At 30.8% G+C, this 6,601-nt stretch overlaps 1 long non-coding RNA gene across 1 annotated transcript; it reads right to left on the reverse strand.

Moving 5' to 3' along the window:
- Positions 1 to 836: 836 nt before the first annotated feature.
- LOC126839715 (uncharacterized) lies at positions 837 to 6,327 on the reverse strand. Its single transcript, XR_007685972.1, has 3 exons — positions 6,276 to 6,327; positions 2,035 to 2,164; positions 837 to 1,250 (listed from the first exon to the last, which is right to left on the reverse strand). It is a non-coding gene; the product is annotated as an uncharacterized LOC126839715 (long non-coding RNA).
- Between the last annotated feature and the right edge of the window lie 274 nt (positions 6,328 to 6,601).

The raw sequence follows: 6,601 nt of genomic DNA on the forward strand, positions 1-6,601 counted from the left end.
AATAAACAATAATTATTGATAATTTGTGTAATGCTAACCACAACATATATATCTTATTAATTACTTTGGATAATCTAATAACTATTAATAATAGTACTTCTTCTTACAATATACTTACATACAATATACAATTTATCTTAATTAAAAAAATATAGTTATTTTGCAGCAACCTAATTATTCTAATACTAAATTACCTAATCCTATAACTTAATGTGTATATGAAATTCCGAATCTTTGCTCGCGATATTTCAAATAATTCTAATATAAGTTATTTTGGGCAATATATTTTTTTTTGTCGAAAAAAAAATATACAAAAAAAAATTAACCTAACTTATTCCTTTAATTAAATTACGTTTAAGTCCTATTTCCTTAAAAAATAACCTATTAACCAAACTTAAACTATATATTTTTTTATAAATATTGATCTTTACCTATAACTTAATGTATATTTGAAATTCCAAGTCTTCGCTTGCGATATTTCAATTAATCTAATTCTTCATTTTTCCACCCTTGAATGACAAGTAATAAGTCATTAACATTATTTTTTATTAATACTGACTTGTTTTAAAGTATTAACCTATGAAAGTTTAACGTTTGACAAGATCGCTTTCAACCTAATTTAACCTAATGTATCCTATTTGAATTTGTGATGTAAATATATTTACTCATATAATAGCCAACTACTAACTAAATTGTTGAATTAATTATTATATAATTTATTTAATATATAAGGAAGTTCCATCATGGTTATTAAATCAAATTAATTTACAAATTAACGTTAATATTAATTGTACTATGTTATAATTAATAGATCCGAGAATAGAATTTAGGCTAGCTTCAATTAGTTCGTTAAACAGTTCTTAAATATATGCATTGCGTTTAAAACTATAATAAACACACACATTAATTTATAATATAATTTTTACCGCTTGCTGAAATCAATCTTTTTGAAGCGTTAGTCCAAACAACTATCTTCTGGGTGGATTTTGTATGCACATGTAATGTTCTAATTATTAATTTGTCCTCGATCGATCGGGAATCCATTTGTTTTGAGTATGGCTATGTGATGTAGTTCAACAGGGATGGTCAGCAAATAGATACTTTGAATGGTTTTTTTTACACGATTTAGGGGGGCAGTGTCTCTTGAATTTCGCCAAAACTATGAATACAGGCCAAAATCTTAATGATCTTTTGTTGCCATGAAAAAGCCTGATTTACAGTAGATTTGCTCTTAAACGCGTCCAGATTACCTAGATATAGATCACACAAATAAATTAGATGACAAATGTCGCAGAAACATATGATAGTTTTCAATATTTTTACTAAATTACTAGGGGTTAGCGAATAAATTATATTTATGTTGATGTTTTATTTGACAGCGGGCGACCCATGTGGAGTCACATAAATAACATGACTATGGTTACAGGCGGTTTTGTGGCAGTCAACGTGTTAAAATCAGCGTTCCAGATTTCATAAAAATTTGAAACAATATTACTAAGTAAGTGATGTAGAAACTTTGTTTGGAAACTTGAGGTAGTAATTAAATTAGTTTTTCAATGGTTTTATTTAACAAAATACAATTTTTTTTGTAAAATTAATTTATGAAAGTACACGCTTTAACCATACTTCAACATCAGATCTTTGTAATAAAAAAGTGAATCGTTGGTACAATTGTTACATAGGCACACAAAAACGAAGGATTTGTTTGCAATTAACGATAGGTAGCAAACAAAAACATGTTTTATCACAAGATAATTTAAAAAAAATTGTATTCAATTAATGATTTTGGTTTTGTAATAAATGTTTAGAATATAATTTTTATTTGAAAAATAATATAAAAACGGGTGTTTTCAAATTTGGTTCCAGATCTTGTAGTTATATGTCTCATGTGTATTATAATAAATTAATATATATTTTGGAATGTTTATGTTACATTTAAATATGTTAGCATATTTAAAAAAAAAAAATCATTATGGTGTCATGAATCGCTTATTATATAAACTACATTACGATAATAATAATAAATATACTTACAAGTTACAATACGATTTGTAACGCTGCAATCGCTTTTTTTACAAATATACGCCATCGCTTGTGAGCGTCCTTGGTCCGAGCCCCGAAGGGCAATTTTATGGATAGCGGTACTTGGACAGCTTAAGATTATCTATGGATACAATCAAAAGGAAAATTGAGCAATTAGTAATATTTTAAGACAATAATTAGGATAATATAGAGTATTTTGGTGTCCGGTTTCGTCGGCCAATATGAACGCACGTCTGTTGTCACGCGGTTCGTTATCAATATATTCAAAGGTAAGCTAATACCTGCAGGTAAGCAACCTCTCTTCACCTACATCTCCCAGAATAGATGAAAAAAATCAAAGGTATTCTCTTTAACAAATAAGTTTGCTGTACTTTCGGAAGAAGGTACAATTCTTGACATTGTTAAAACAGCTTACAAAGACAATCCCAACCTTGAAGATTATAATCCTTTTTAATTTTTTTAAGGAAAAGAAATATAATTTTCACTCATATATGCCAAAAGCTTCCAAACTTTTTAGTATAATTATAAAACACTTACATCACTCAACTCTCGTAATTGACATATCCACTGCTTTCAAGCAACTCGGCCACACGGCTTTACGTATTACAAATATTTTAAGCTAAAAGACTAAACGTCCACTGTCTTTTTGGAGAATTGATTTAGGATTACCTGACAATAATACAGAGATTTTTAATATCTCATCCTTTCTTAGTATACGCGTTAAGATCGGAAAACCACGGAAGCATAATTTTATTCCTCAGTCAAGAATTGTCAACCCTATTTTCATACTAAAAATATGTGTTCTCATCAACCACGTTTCGTAAAATGCAGTGATGACCATTCCTCAGTGGAATGTCAAAAACCACGAGACTAACCAGCCAAATGTGCTCTTGGCAACAAAGATCATACTGCAAGCTACAAAGGATGTAAAATCTATCAAAAATTATTTTCTAAAAGAAAATCCAAAATCAATAAAGAGTCTAATCGGGATAAAAATAAAACAAACAGAGAAATCGCCAGTCAATTCCCATTGATTACACAGCATCACAGCCCCGCTCTTACGCATCGGTCGTCAGTCACGTCAATACCGGTAAAGCAACATCTCTCCCGATCATCGAACCCCTATCAAAGTTCCTGGACGAGTTTAAAGCGATTATCAATCCTTTGGTCTTCCTCCTAACATCGACTCTGCAGGCATTAATCGTCAGTCTACCAAACCGTAAATCACACGATATAGCAGTTTTTTTTTCTCATTCTCATTATATTAGTATGGCACTATTATATTATATTCATACTAAACTTTTATTTTCTTTATTATCACTATTTACAACAATATTGTATACATATAATTTTTTTTTTGTGTTTTTAAACTAAAAATGATTCTACTTAAATCATGGCTCATGATAATATTCATAGGTAATTTATTAACTTGACCCTTTTAAAATTATGTGAAAATAAATATTCCTGTTTTTTTTAAGGTGACGGTTTCATGAAAAATTACGTACTTGACTTCGTGATTGTTAGAGGTGGGAGGATAGAGAAAATGAGGTAAAGGGAGAGTTGGAGTAAGTGGAGAGAAAGAGTTGAAGGGATTAAAGAGGTGGAGGAAGATAGGGTCTAGATTTCATGTAGAAGGATTAGGGAGTAGTGGTGTTAGACAGTGAGTGAAAATGATAAATGAGGAGAAGTGATTGATTCATGTTGAAGAGGTGGAGAGAATGAACTATCGATTTCTAAATCGATAGTTAGATAGATTCGCAGGTCGACTTTAATAACGTTATTTTTTGTTTGTATTTATTTACAATAAGATCTTCCTAGCTAATGCTATCTCATCTGAGGATATACAATATACAGATACAGTTTTAAGTTTTTATAAAATGATAATAGTAGGAATGCGAAAAATATAAGATAAGAATAAAAATAATTAATTAATCAGATCGTGTGGACGGCCGCATCTTAAGCGTCGTTAGACTGATGGATGTATGTGTAAATTGAAGTAAAATGAACCTGTTGATTTTAGTGAACTATGAATTTTTTCCGCCAGAGTAATTATGAGATCGTAGATGTTTTTAATTTGGGTGTCTTTATGTAAATTATTGTTGCGTTCGAACCAGGGAGCGTTAGTTATTACTCTTATTAAATTATTTTGGAAGGTTTGAATTTTTTCAAGTATAGTAGATGCACAACTACCCTAATAGAGGAAGCGTAGGCGAAACTGCAGTTGAGAACGGTGCTGATTTAACTATTTTGATTCCAGAGCGACCATATAATGAGTAAGTCTATTTTTTTATGGATTTTATTAGTTAGCTTTTTAGACTAGTCGAATGAGATATTTTTGTGATTAAGAGTTAATTAAAATGTCATTGTATAATTTCATTACTACAAAAATACCATGAGTGTTGGGTTTAAATTTTATTATAGATTATAAACGACCACTCAAAACTTCTGTTACATTAAGTTTTACAGGATTACTTTTATAAGATAAACAACTGACTCGTGAGTTTTTATTTTTATGATATTATATTTTTCTTACGATAGCCATTTTTTTACAAGCTTTAATAAGCGTTTGTTTTCTTATTTTTGGTGTTTATTAAAAAATAATACGGAATCCAATGACGTCATTTATCGAAAGATTTGTTTTGGAAGAGTTAAAACAAATCCAATTACAAATTTAAAAACATGGAATTAGTAACGCATAAGTTCATGATCCTGAGGTTTTTCGAGTGTATAAAAATGAGCTGTAAAAGACGAATTTCTACATGGGTCTATTGCAACAAAAAAAACCGCACGCTTGGTATTTAGTTTATTTCTGCCCGCGAGCAGCTACATCGTATGTGTTTCACCAGGATCATAAAAAAAAAACACTTTTTGACAATCTATACACCGAGAACATAATAATAAGAATAAAAAGTCGAGTCACGATATTGTTGAAAGGGTTAGAGAATAAAAAATCCAAGAGAGAAAAAATGTAGAGCCAGATGCTAGAAGCAGGTATGCTATTGTATCGCAAGTGTCTAATAAAATATAGGGAACTAATATATAATATAATAGCATGACAATCAGCTATAAAAGAAGAAGAGAAAATATGGAAATAAAACGATAAACTATGTTGCAAAAGCACGCAATCGATAGTTGACAATATTCGATTTTGAAAATTTGGTTGTAAGAGAACTAAACATCGGAATCGCGTACACCAATATCGATTATGTTCGTTCAATACATATTTTATTTTATAACGTGTTATCTATCGATTGTAGCAATTATACGGGTATCGATAGTTAGTTGGAAGACCCTCACCAAAAATCAGTCCAACATCTTCGGGCAAAATAAAAATAAAATACAAAAATAAATAATATGCTGTATGTAATTGTTGGATAGTTAGTTATTTGCGTGGTAAACTGAACTAATAATGAGTTAAATAAATACAAATCACAATTATAAATTAAAGTTGTTAGAGCTAGACGTCAGCCCCTGTGATTACCGATTAACTCTGAATAAATACATGTGCCTACTAAATCACGAAACAACGAAAAGATAATAATAAATGGTAAAAAACGGATAACTTGATACATATTACTTATTTGGTTAATGTAAAATTACTCACAGAACGACTGCAAAAAATTACTAAAAATAGAAATAAAAAAAAATCAAACAATTAACTATTTTAATTATGGTAACCTATTCCTATTCCAAAGTATGACTTTTGTTGTTTCTGTGCCTCTGTTCCGTAAATAAAATGATTTGACTATGATTAGAATTAACAGCGACTGCCCCTCCCCGTGACAATAAAATATAACACAATTAAATATTAAAACTCGCGCGAAGAGAACTACACAAAGTAATCTAGAGAGTTTTACAAGAATTCACTACTTGTATGTTTTGCACAGACACAACTGCATGTGACAGTCATAGAAAAAAACGGGCGTGGCACATTTGTATACAACAAATATGGCCCGGTACGTGTGTCAAATCTCAATTGGACATTTTTAATTATAAAACGTGGTTGGTTATATGCATAGGAAAAAATTGCAGTTACATTTTCTCCGTTCGTCTGCAATTATCGCACTTGACCCCAATAAAAAAAGCGGCATTTAAAAAAAATCCCGGTAAATTTGGCTGTAAACAATATTGAAACGACCTGACTCGGTTACAAACCGTTGCACGAATACATTGTCGTCGGGTGTAGTTAAACATATAATGTAAGTAAAAATAAAAAAAAATTGTATACATACACAAATCCCCTTCGAAACGAATAGCTGCTGCACACGACATCAAAACGCCTTCGGTAACAATTGAACACTGCGACTGGCGCGAGCGTCCCGGATCCTACGTTCGATCCCTTGCCAGGAGAGATGACGTGCGGTAACCATGGAGATGCGTTGGAGGTGTGGTGGCGGTAAAGGACGTTAAGGGGTTTGGAAGGGTGGGTGAACACAATCGATTCAAGAGGGTTCGCGACCTGACAAAAAAAATAAAACCTTTAGAAAATAAAAAAAAGAAACTCGTATTAATTGAGATTTCATAATGAATTATTTTGTATAATTGCTTGTAGATTTGA

This window comes from Adelges cooleyi, unplaced genomic scaffold, assembly GCF_023614345.1.
Source record: "Adelges cooleyi isolate 19-005CV unplaced genomic scaffold, UGA_ACOO_1.1 ACOO_flye_CR_arks_rails_tigmint_CR_PRNA_307, whole genome shotgun sequence".
Lineage (NCBI taxonomy): Eukaryota > Metazoa > Arthropoda > Insecta > Hemiptera > Adelgidae > Adelges > Adelges cooleyi.